The following is a 12,171-nucleotide window of genomic DNA, read 5'->3' on the forward strand; positions in this document are numbered from 1 at the left end:
CTCCCGGGCTTCTTTCGGCAGAAGCCGCGCTAAGAGAGCACTGTGAGCGGTACAATCGTCTTTGCGCGAAGAAGCCGCTTCTTCGGCTCCGGGAGCCGGAGAGAGCGGCATGATCGGAAAGGTGAAGAAGGAAGCTGTACAACACTGGGATTGTGTGCGCAGCTTGCCAACTGATAGAAAACAGTACATTACCACTTTCCTGACTTTTCCAATAACATGAATATTCGATAAGAAGCTGTTTTGGACAGCTTTTCTTTTCTTTATGCCAAACACTTGGCAGATCTCCGTGCAACGTCCAGAACACGATGGGAGATGTTTTCTGTGCTCGCGCAGGTTTTCCTTGCCAGACAGAGTGGAAAAGCCTTCTGCTAGCATGTAGACCACAAAAGACGCTAAAGGCGAAGGTACGATGCTCTCCGGAGCTAAGCGCCACTCCCGGGCTTCTTTCGGCAGAAGCGGCGCTAAGAGAGCACTGTGAGCGGTACAATCGTCTTTGCGCGAAGAAGCCGCTTCTTCGGCTCCGGGAGCCGGAGAGAGCGGCAGCATCGGAAAGGTGAAGAAGGAAGCTGTACAACACTGGGATTGTGTGCGCAGCTTGCCAACTGATAGAAAACAGTACATTACCACTTTCCTGACTTTTCCAATCACATGAATATTCGAAAAGAAGCTGTTTTGGACAGCTTTCCTTTTCTTCTTGTCAAACACTTGGCAGACCTCCGTGCAACTTCCAGAACACGATGGGAGGTGTTTTCTGTGCTCGCGCAGGTTTTCCTTGCCAGACAGAGTGGAAAAGCCTTCTGCTAGGATGTAGACCACAAAAGACGCTAAAGGCGAAGGTACGATGCTCTCCGGAGCTAAGCGCCGCTCCCGGGCTTCTTTCGGCAGAAGCCGCGCTAAGAGAGCACTGTGAGCGGTACAATCGTCTTTGCGCGAAGAAGCCGCTTCTTCGGCTCCGGGAGCCGGAGAGAGCGGCAGCATCGGAAAGGTGAAGAAGGAAGCTGTACAACACTGGGATTGTGTGCGCAGCTTGCCAACTGATAGAAAACAGTACATTACAACTTTCCTGACTTTTCCAATCACATGAATATTCGATAAGAAGCTGTTTTGGACAGATATTCTTTTCTTTATGCCAAAAACTTGGCCGACCTCCGTGCAACGTGCAGAACACGATGGGAGATGTTTTCTGTGCTCGCGCAGGTTTTCCTTGCCAGACAGAGTGGAAAAGCCTTCTGCTAGGATGTAGACCACAAAAGACGCTAAAGACGCAGGTTCGATGCTCTCCGGAGCTAAGCGCCGCTCCCGGGCTTCTTTCGGCAGAAGCGGCGCTAAGAGAGCACTGTGAGCGGTACAATCGTCTTTGCGCGAAGAAGCCGCTTCTTCGGCTCCGGGAGCCGGAGAGAGCGGCAGCATCGGAAAGGTGAAGAAGGAAGCTGTACAACACTGGGATTGTGTGCGCAGCTTGCCAACTGATAGAAAACAGTACATTACCACTTTCCTGACTTTTCCAATCACATGAATATTCGATAAGAAGCTGTTTTGGACAGCTTTTCTTTTCTTTATGGCAAACACTTGGCAGATCTCCGTGCAACGTCCAGAACACGATGGGAGATGTTTTCTGTGCTCGCGCAGGTTTTCCTTGCCAGACAGAGTGGAAAAGCCTTCTGCTAGCATGTAGACCACAAAAGACGCTAAAGGCGAAGGTACGATGCTCTCCGGAGCTAATCGCCGCTCCCGGGCTTCTTTCGGCAGAAGCGGCGCTAAGAGAGCACTGTGAGCGGTACAATCGTCTTTGCGCGAAGAAGCCGCTTCTTCGGCTCCGGGAGCCGGAGAGAGCGGCAGCATCGGAAAGGTGAAGAAGGAAGCTGTACAACACTGGGATTGTGTGCGCAGCTTGCCAACTGATAGAAAACAGTACATTACCACTTTCCTGACTTTTCCAATCACATGAATATTCGATAAGAAGCTGTTTTGGACAGCTTTTCTTTTCTTTATGGCAAACACTTGGCCGACCTCCGTGCAACGTCCAGAACACGATGGGAGATGTTTTCTGTGCTCGCGCAGGTTTTCCTTGCCAGACAGAGTGGAAAAGCTTTCTGCTAGGATGTAGACCACAAAAGACGCTAAAGACGAAGGTACGATGCTCTCCGGAGCTAAGAGCCGCTCCCGGGCTTCTTTCGGCAGAAGCCGCGCTAAGAGAGCACTGTGAGCGGTACAATCGTCTTTGCGCGAGGAAGCCGCTTCTTCGGCTCCGGGAGCCGGAGAGAGCGGCAGCATCGGAAAGGTGAAGAAGGAAGCTGTACAACACTGGGATTGTGTGCGCAGCTTGCCAACTGATAGAAAACAGTACATTACCACTTTCCTGACTTTTCCAATCACATGAATATTCGATAAGAAGCTGTTTTGGACAGCTTTTCTTTTCTTTATGCCAAACACTTGGCAGACCTCCGTGCAACGTCCAGAACTCGATGGGAGGTGTTTTCTGTGCTCGCGCAGGTTTTCCTTGCCAGACAGAGTGGAAAAGCCTTCTGCTAGGATGTAGACCACAAAAGACGCTAAAGACGAAGTTACGATGCTCTCCGGAGCTAAGCGCCGCTCCCGGGCTTCTTTCGGCAGAAGCGGCGCTAAGAGAGCACTGTGAGCGGTACAATCGTCTTTGCGCGAAGAAGCCGCTTCTTCGGCTCCGGGAGCCGGAGAGAGCGGCACCATCGGAAAGGTGAAGAAGGAAGCTGTACAACACTGGGATTGTGTGCGCGCAGCTTGCCAACTGATAGAAAACAGTACATTACCACTTTCCTGACTTTTCCAATCACATGAATATTCGATAAGAAGCTGTTTTGGACAGATTTTCTTTTCTTTATGCCAAACACTTGGCAGACCTCCGTGCAACGTCCAGAACACGATGGGAGATGTTTTCTGTGCTCGCGCAGGTTTTCCTTGCCAGACAGAGTGGAAAAGCCTTCTGCTAGGATGTAGACCACAAAAGACGCTAAAGACGCAGGTACGATGCTCTCCGGGGCTAAGCGCCGCTCCCGGGCTTCTTTCGGCAGAAGCCGCGCTAAGAGAGCACTGTGAGCGGTACAATCTTCTTTGCGCGAAGAAGCCGCTTCTTCGGCTCCGGGAGCCGGAGAGAGCGGCAGCATCGGAAAGGTGAAGAAGGAAGCTGTACAACACTGGGATTGTGTGCGCAGCTTGCCAACTGATAGAAAACAGTACATTACCACATTCCTGACTTTTCCAATCACATGAATATTCGATAAGAAGCTGTTTTGGACAGCTTTTCTTTTCTTTATGGCAAACACTTGGCCGACCTCCGTGCAACGTCCAGAACACGATGGGAGATGTTTTCTGTGCTCGCGCAGGTTTTCCTTGCCAGACAGAGTGGAAAAGCCTTCTGCTAGGATGTAGACCACAAAAGACGCTAAAGGCGAAGGTACGATGCTCTCCGGAGCTAAGCGCCGCTCCCGGGCTTCTTTCGGCAGAAGCCGCGCTAAGAGAGCACTGTGAGCGGTACAATCGTCTTTGCGCGAAGAAGCCGCTTCTTCGGCTCCGGGAGCCGGAGAGAGCGGCATGATCGGAAAGGTGAAGAAGGAAGCTGTACAACACTGGGATTGTGTGCGCAGCTTGCCAACTGATAGAAAACAGTACATTACCACTTTCCTGACTTTTCCAATCACATGAATATTCGATAAGAAGCTGTTTTGGACAGCTTTCCTTTTCTTTATGCCAAACACTTGGCAGACCTCCGTGCAACGTCCAGAACACGATGGGAGATGTTTTCTGTGCTCGCGCAGGTTTTCCTTGCCAGACAGAGTGGAAAAGCCTTCTGCTAGGATGTAGACCACAAAAGACGCTAAAGACGCAGGTACGATGCTCTCCGGAGCTAAGCGCCGCTCCCGGGCTTCTTTCGGCAGAAGCCGCGCTAAGAGAGCACTGTGAGCGGTACAATCGTCTTTGCGCGAAGAAGCCGCTTCTTCGGCTCCGGGAGCCGGAGAGAGCGGCAGCATCGGAAAGGTGAAGAAGGAAGCTGTACAACACTGGGATTGTGTGCGCAGCTTGCCAACTGATAGAAAACAGTACATTACCACTTTCCTGACTTTTCCAGTCACATGAATATTCGATAAGAAGCTGTTTTGAACCACTTTTCTTTTCTTCTTGTCAAACACTTGGCAGACCTCCGTGCAACGTCCAGAACACGATGGGAGATGTTTTCTGTGCTCGCGCAGGTTTTCCTTGCCAGACAGAGTGGAAAAGCCTTCTGCTAGGATGTAGACCACAAAAGACGCTAAAGACGCAGGTTCGATGCTCTCCGGAGCTAAGCGCCGCTCCCGGGCTTCTTTCGGCAGAAGCGGCGCTAAGAGAGCACTGTGAGCGGTACAATCGTCTTTGCGCGAAGAAGCCGCTTCTTCGGCTCCGGGAGCCGGAGAGAGCGGCATGATCGGAAAGGTGAAGAAGGAAGCTGTACAACACTGGGATTGTGTGCGCAGCTTGCCAACTGATAGAAAACAGTACATTACCACTTTCCTGACTTTTCCAATCACATGAATATTCGATAAGAAGCTGTATTGGACAGCTTTTCTTTTCTTTATGCCAAACACTTGGCAGACATCCGTGCAACGTCCAGAACACGATGGGAGATGTTTTCTGTGCTCGCGCAGGTTTTCCTTGCCAGACAGAGTGGAAAAGCTTTCTGCTAGCATGTAGACCACAAAAGACGCTAAAGACGAAGGTACGATGCTCTCCGGAGCTAATCGCCGCTCCCGGGCTTCTTTCGGCAGAAGCGGCGCTAAGAGAGCACTGTGAGCGGTACAATCGTCTTTGCGCGAAGAAGCCGCTTCTTCGGCTCCGGGAGCCGGAGAGAGCGGCATGATCGGAAAGGTGAAGAAGGAAGCTGTACAACACTGGGATTGTGTGCGCAGCTTGCCAACTGATAGAAAACAGTACATTACCACTTTCCTGACTTTTCCAATCACATGAATATTCGATAAGAAGCTGTTTTGGACAGCTTTTCTTTTCTTCTTCTCGAACACTTGGCCGACCTCCGTGCAACGTCCAGAACACGATGGGAGATGTTTTCTGTGCTCGCGCAGGTTTTCCTTGCCAGACAGAGTGGAAAAGCTTTCTGCTAGGATGTAGACCACAAAAGACGCTAAAGGCGAAGGTACGATGCTCTCCGGAGCTAAGAGCCGCTCCCGGGCTTCTTTCGGCAGAAGCCGCGCTAAGAGAGCACTGTGAGCGGTACAATCGTCTTTGCGCGAAGAAGCCGCTTCTTCGGCTCCGGGAGCCGGAGAGAGCGGCAGCATCGGAAAGGTGAAGAAGGAAGCTGTACAACACTGGGATTGTGTGCGCAGCTTGCCAACTGATAGAAAACAGTACATTACCACTTTCCTGACTTTTCCAATCACATGAATATTCGAAAAGAAGCTGTTTTGGACAGCTTTTCTTTTCTTTATGGCAAACACTTGGCAGACCTCCGTGCAACGTCCAGAACACGATGGGAGATGTTTTCTGTGCTCGCGCAGGTTTTCCTTGCCAGACAGAGTGGAAAAGCCTTCTGCTAGGATGTAGACCACAAAAGACGCTAAAGACGAAGTTACGATGCTCTCCGGAGCTAAGCGCCGCTCCCGGGCTTCTTTCGGCAGAAGCCGCGCTAAGAGAGCACTGTGAGCGGTACAATCGTCTTTGCGCGAAGAAGCCGCTTCTTCGGCTCCGGGAGCCGGAGAGAGCGGCATGATCGGAAAGGTGAAGAAGGAAGCCGTACAACACTGGGATTGTGTGCGCAGCTTGCCAACTGATAGAAAACAGTACATTACCACTTTCCTGACTTTTCCAATCACATGAATATTCGATAAGAAGCTGTTTTGGACAGCTTTTCTTTTCTTTATGCCAAACACTTGGCAGACCTCCGTGCAACGTCCAGAACACGATGGGAGATGTTTTCTGTGCTCGCGCAGGTTTTCCTTGCCAGACAGAGTGGAAAAGCCTTCTGCTAGGATGTAGACCACAAAAGACGCTAAAGACGAAGTTACGATGCTCTCCGGAGCTAAGCGCCGCTCCCGGGCTTCTTTCGGCAGAAGCGGCGCTAAGAGAGCACTGTGAGCGGTACAATCGTCTTTGCGCGAAGAAGCCGCTTCTTCGGCTCCGGGAGCCGGAGAGAGCGGCAGCATCGGAAAGGTGAAGAAGGAAGCTGTACAACACTGGGATTGTGCGCGCAGCTTGCCAACTGATAGAAAACAGTACATTACCACTTTCCTGACTTTTCCAATCACATGAATATTCGATAAGAAGCTGTTTTGGACAGATTTTCTTTTCTTTATGCCAAACACTTGGCAGACCTCCGTGCAACGTCCAGAACACGATGGGAGATGTTTTCTGTGCTCGCGCAGGTTTTCCTTGCCAGACAGAGTGGAAAAGCCTTCTGCTAGGATGTAGACCACAAAAGACGCTAAAGACGCAGGTACGATGCTCTCCGGGGCTAAGCGCCGCTCCCGGGCTTCTTTCGGCAGAAGCCGCGCTAAGAGAGCACTGTGAGCGGTACAATCGTCTTTGCGCGAAGAAGCCGCTTCTTCGGCTCCGGGAGCCGGAGAGAGCGGCAGCATCGGAAAGGTGAAGAAGGAAGCTGTACAACACTGGGATTGTGTGCGCAGCTTGCCAACTGATAGAAAACAGTACATTACCACATTCCTGACTTTTCCAATCACATGAATATTCGATAAGAAGCTGTTTTGGACAGCTTTTCTTTTCTTTATGGCAAACACTTGGCCGACCTCCGTGCAACGTCCAGAACACGATGGGAGATGTTTTCTGTGCTCGCGCAGGTTTTCCTTGCCAGACAGAGTGGAAAAGCCTTCTGCTAGGATGTAGACCACAAAAGACGCTAAAGGCGAAGGTACGATGCTCTCCGGAGCTAAGCGCCGCTCCCGGGCTTCTTTCGGCAGAAGCCGCGCTAAGAGAGCACTGTGAGCGGTACAATCGTCTTTGCGCGAAGAAGCCGCTTCTTCGGCTCCGGGAGCCGGAGAGAGCGGCATGATCGGAAAGGTGAAGAAGGAAGCTGTACAACACTGGGATTGTGTGCGCAGCTTGCCAACTGATAGAAAACAGTACATTACCACTTTCCTGACTTTTCCAATCACATGAATATTCGATAAGAAGCTGTTTTGGACAGCTTTCCTTTTCTTTATGCCAAACACTTGGCAGACCTCCGTGCAACGTCCAGAACACGATGGGAGATGTTTTCTGTGCTCGCGCAGGTTTTCCTTGCCAGACAGAGTGGAAAAGCCTTCTGCTAGGATGTAGACCACAAAAGACGCTAAAGACGAAGTTACGATGCTCTCCGGAGCTAAGCGCCGCTCCCGGGCTTCTTTCGGCAGAAGCCGCGCTAAGAGAGCACTGTGAGCGGTACAATCGTCTTTGCGCGAAGAAGCCGCTTCTTCGGCTCCGGGAGCCGGAGAGAGCGGCAGCATCGGAAAGGTGAAGAAGGAAGCTGTACAACACTGGGATTGTGTGCGCAGCTTGCCAACTGATAGAAAACAGTACATTACCACTTTCCTGACTTTTCCAATCACATGAATATTCGATAAGAAGCTGTATTGGACAGCTTTTCATTTCTTTATGCCAAACACTTGGCAGACATCCGTGCAACGTCCAGAACACGATGGGAGATGTTTTCTGTGCTCGCGCAGGTTTTCCTTGCCAGACAGAGTGGAAAAGCTTTCTGCTAGGATGTAGACCACAAAAGACGCTAAAGACGCAGGTACGATGCTCTCCGGGGCTAAGCGCCGCTCCCGGGCTTCTTTCGGCAGAAGCCGCGCTAAGAGAGCACTGTGAGCGGTACAATCGTCTTTGCGCGAAGAAGCCGCTTCTTCGGCTCCGGGAGCCGGAGAGAGCGGCAGCATCGGAAAGGTGAAGAAGGAAGCTGTACAACACTGGGATTGTGCGCGCAGCTTGCCAACTGATAGAAAACAGTACATTACCACTTTCCTGACTTTTCCAATCACATGAATATTCGATAAGAAGCTGTTTTGGACAGATTTTCTTTTCTTTATGCCAAACACTTGGCAGACCTCCGTGCAACGTCCAGAACACGATGGGAGATGTTTTCTGTGCTCGCGCAGGTTTTCCTTGCCAGACAGAGTGGAAAAGCCTTCTGCTAGGATGTAGACCACAAAAGACGCTAAAGACGCAGGTACGATGCTCTCCGGGGCTAAGCGCCGCTCCCGGGCTTCTTTCGGCAGAAGCCGCGCTAAGAGAGCACTGTGAGCGGTACAATCTTCTTTGCGCGAAGAAGCCGCTTCTTCGGCTCCGGGAGCCGGAGAGAGCGGCAGCATCGGAAAGGTGAAGAAGGAAGCTGTACAACACTGGGATTGTGTGCGCAGCTTGCCAACTGATAGAAAACAGTACATTACCACATTCCTGACTTTTCCAATCACATGAATATTCGATAAGAAGCTGTTTTGGACAGCTTTTCTTTTCTTTATGGCAAACACTTGGCCGACCTCCGTGCAACGTCCAGAACACGATGGGAGATGTTTTCTGTGCTCGCGCAGGTTTTCCTTGCCAGACAGAGTGGAAAAGCCTTCTGCTAGGATGTAGACCACAAAAGACGCTAAAGGCGAAGGTACGATGCTCTCCGGAGCTAAGCGCCGCTCCCGGGCTTCTTTCGGCAGAAGCGGCGCTAAGAGAGCACTGTGAGCGGTACAATCGTCTTTGCGCGAAGAAGCCGCTTCTTCGGCTCCGGGAGCCGGAGAGAGCGGCATGATCGGAAAGGTGAAGAAGGAAGCTGTACAACACTGGGATTGTGTGCGCAGCTTGCCAACTGATAGAAAACAGTACATTACCACTTTCCTGACTTTTCCAATCACATGAATATTCGATAAGAAGCTGTTTTGGACAGCTTTTCTTTTCTTTATGGCAAACACTTGGCCGACCTCCGTGCAACGTCCAGAACACGATGGGAGATGTTTTCTGTGCTCGCGCAGGTTTTCCTTGCCAGACAGAGTGGAAAAGCCTTCTGCTAGGATGTAGACCACAAAAGACGCTAAAGGCGAAGGTACGATGCTCTCCGGAGCTAAGCGCCGCTCCCGGGCTTCTTTCGGCAGAAGCCGCGCTAAGAGAGCACTGTGAGCGGTACAATCGTCTTTGCGCGAAGAAGCCGCTTCTTCGGCTCCGGGAGCCGGAGAGAGCGGCATGATCGGAAAGGTGAAGAAGGAAGCTGTACAACACTGGGATTGTGTGCGCAGCTTGCCAACTGATAGAAAACAGTACATTACCACTTTCCTGACTTTTCCAATCACATGAATATTCGATAAGAAGCTGTTTTGGACAGCTTTCCTTTTCTTTATGCCAAACACTTGGCAGACCTCCGTGCAACGTCCAGAACACGATGGGAGATGTTTTCTGTGCTCGCGCAGGTTTTCCTTGCCAGACAGAGTGGAAAAGCCTTCTGCTAGGATGTAGACCACAAAAGACGCTAAAGACGAAGTTACGATGCTCTCCGGAGCTAAGCGCCGCTCCCGGGCTTCTTTCGGCAGAAGCGGCGCTAAGAGAGCACTGTGAGCGGTACAATCGTCTTTGCGCGAAGAAGCCGCTTCTTCGGCTCCGGGAGCCGGAGAGAGCGGCAGCATCGGAAAGGTGAAGAAGGAAGCTGTACAACACTGGGATTGTGTGCGCAGCTTGCCAACTGATAGAAAACAGTACATTACCACTTTCCTGACTTTTCCAATCACATGAATATTCGATAAGAAGCTGTATTGGACAGCTTTTCATTTCTTTATGCCAAACACTTGGCAGACATCCGTGCAACGTCCAGAACACGATGGGAGATGTTTTCTGTGCTCGCGCAGGTTTTCCTTGCCAGACAGAGTGGAAAAGCTTTCTGCTAGGATGTAGACCACAAAAGACGCTAAAGACGCAGGTACGATGCTCTCCGGGGCTAAGCGCCGCTCCCGGGCTTCTTTCGGCAGAAGCCGCGCTAAGAGAGCACTGTGAGCGGTACAATCGTCTTTGCGCGAAGAAGCCGCTTCTTCGGCTCCGGGAGCCGGAGAGAGCGGCAGCATCGGAAAGGTGAAGAAGGAAGCTGTACAACACTGGGATTGTGCGCGCAGCTTGCCAACTGATAGAAAACAGTACATTACCACTTTCCTGACTTTTCCAATCACATGAATATTCGATAAGAAGCTGTTTTGGACAGATTTTCTTTTCTTTATGCCAAACACTTGGCAGACCTCCGTGCAACGTCCAGAACACGATGGGAGATGTTTTCTGTGCTCGCGCAGGTTTTCCTTGCCAGACAGAGTGGAAAAGCCTTCTGCTAGGATGTAGACCACAAAAGACGCTAAAGACGCAGGTACGATGCTCTCCGGGGCTAAGCGCCGCTCCCGGGCTTCTTTCGGCAGAAGCCGCGCTAAGAGAGCACTGTGAGCGGTACAATCTTCTTTGCGCGAAGAAGCCGCTTCTTCGGCTCCGGGAGCCGGAGAGAGCGGCAGCATCGGAAAGGTGAAGAAGGAAGCTGTACAACACTGGGATTGTGTGCGCAGCTTGCCAACTGATAGAAAACAGTACATTACCACATTCCTGACTTTTCCAATCACATGAATATTCGATAAGAAGCTGTTTTGGACAGCTTTTCTTTTCTTTATGGCAAACACTTGGCCGACCTCCGTGCAACGTCCAGAACACGATGGGAGATGTTTTCTGTGCTCGCGCAGGTTTTCCTTGCCAGACAGAGTGGAAAAGCCTTCTGCTAGGATGTAGACCACAAAAGACGCTAAAGGCGAAGGTACGATGCTCTCCGGAGCTAAGCGCCGCTCCCGGGCTTCTTTCGGCAGAAGCCGCGCTAAGAGAGCACTGTGAGCGGTACAATCGTCTTTGCGCGAAGAAGCCGCTTCTTCGGCTCCGGGAGCCGGAGAGAGCGGCATGATCGGAAAGGTGAAGAAGGAAGCTGTACAACACTGGGATTGTGTGCGCAGCTTGCCAACTGATAGAAAACAGTACATTACCACTTTCCTGACTTTTCCAATCACATGAATATTCGATAAGAAGCTGTTTTGGACAGCTTTCCTTTTCTTTATGCCAAACACTTGGCAGACCTCCGTGCAACGTCCAGAACACGATGGGAGATGTTTTCTGTGCTCGCGCAGGTTTTCCTTGCCAGACAGAGTGGAAAAGCCTTCTGCTAGGATGTAGACCACAAAAGACGCTAAAGACGAAGTTACGATGCTCTCCGGAGCTAAGCGCCGCTCCCGGGCTTCTTTCGGCAGAAGCCGCGCTAAGAGAGCACTGTGAGCGGTACAATCGTCTTTGCGCGAAGAAGCCGCTTCTTCGGCTCCGGGAGCCGGAGAGAGCGGCAGCATCGGAAAGGTGAAGAAGGAAGCTGTACAACACTGGGATTGTGTGCGCAGCTTGCCAACTGATAGAAAACAGTACCTTACCACTTTCCTGACTTTTCCAATCACATGAATATTCGATAAGAAGCTGTATTGGACAGCTTTTCATTTCTTTATGCCAAACACTTGGCAGACATCCGTGCAACGTCCAGAACACGATGGGAGATGTTTTCTGTGCTCGCGCAGGTTTTCCTTGCCAGACAGAGTGGAAAAGCTTTCTGCTAGGATGTAGACCACAAAAGACGCTAAAGACGCAGGTACGATGCTCTCCGGGGCTAAGCGCCGCTCCCGGGCTTCTTTCGGCAGAAGCGGCGCTAAGAGAGCACTGTGAGCGGTACAATCGTCTTTGCGCGAAGAAGCCGCTTCTTCGGCTCCGGGAGCCGGAGAGAGCGGCAGCATCGGAAAGGTGAAGAAGGAAGCTGTACAACACTGGGATTGTGCGCGCAGCTTGCCAACTGATAGAAAACAGTACATTACCACTTTCCTGACTTTTCCAATCACATGAATATTCGATAAGAAGCTGTTTTGGACAGATTTTCTTTTTTTTATGGCAAACACTTGGCAGACCTCCGTGCAACGTCCAGAACACGATGGGAGATGTTTTCTGTGCTCGCGCAGGTTTTCCTTGCCAGACAGAGTGGAAAAGCCTTCTGCTAGGATGTAGACCACAAAAGACGCTAAAGACGCAGGTACGATGCTCTCCGGGGCTAAGCGCCGCTCCCGGGCTTCTTTCGGCAGAAGCCGCGCTAAGAGAGCACTGTGAGCGGTACAATCTTCTTTGCGCGAAGAA

Source organism: Ammospiza caudacuta, chromosome 7, assembly GCF_027887145.1.
Source record: "Ammospiza caudacuta isolate bAmmCau1 chromosome 7, bAmmCau1.pri, whole genome shotgun sequence".
NCBI lineage: Eukaryota > Metazoa > Chordata > Aves > Passeriformes > Passerellidae > Ammospiza > Ammospiza caudacuta.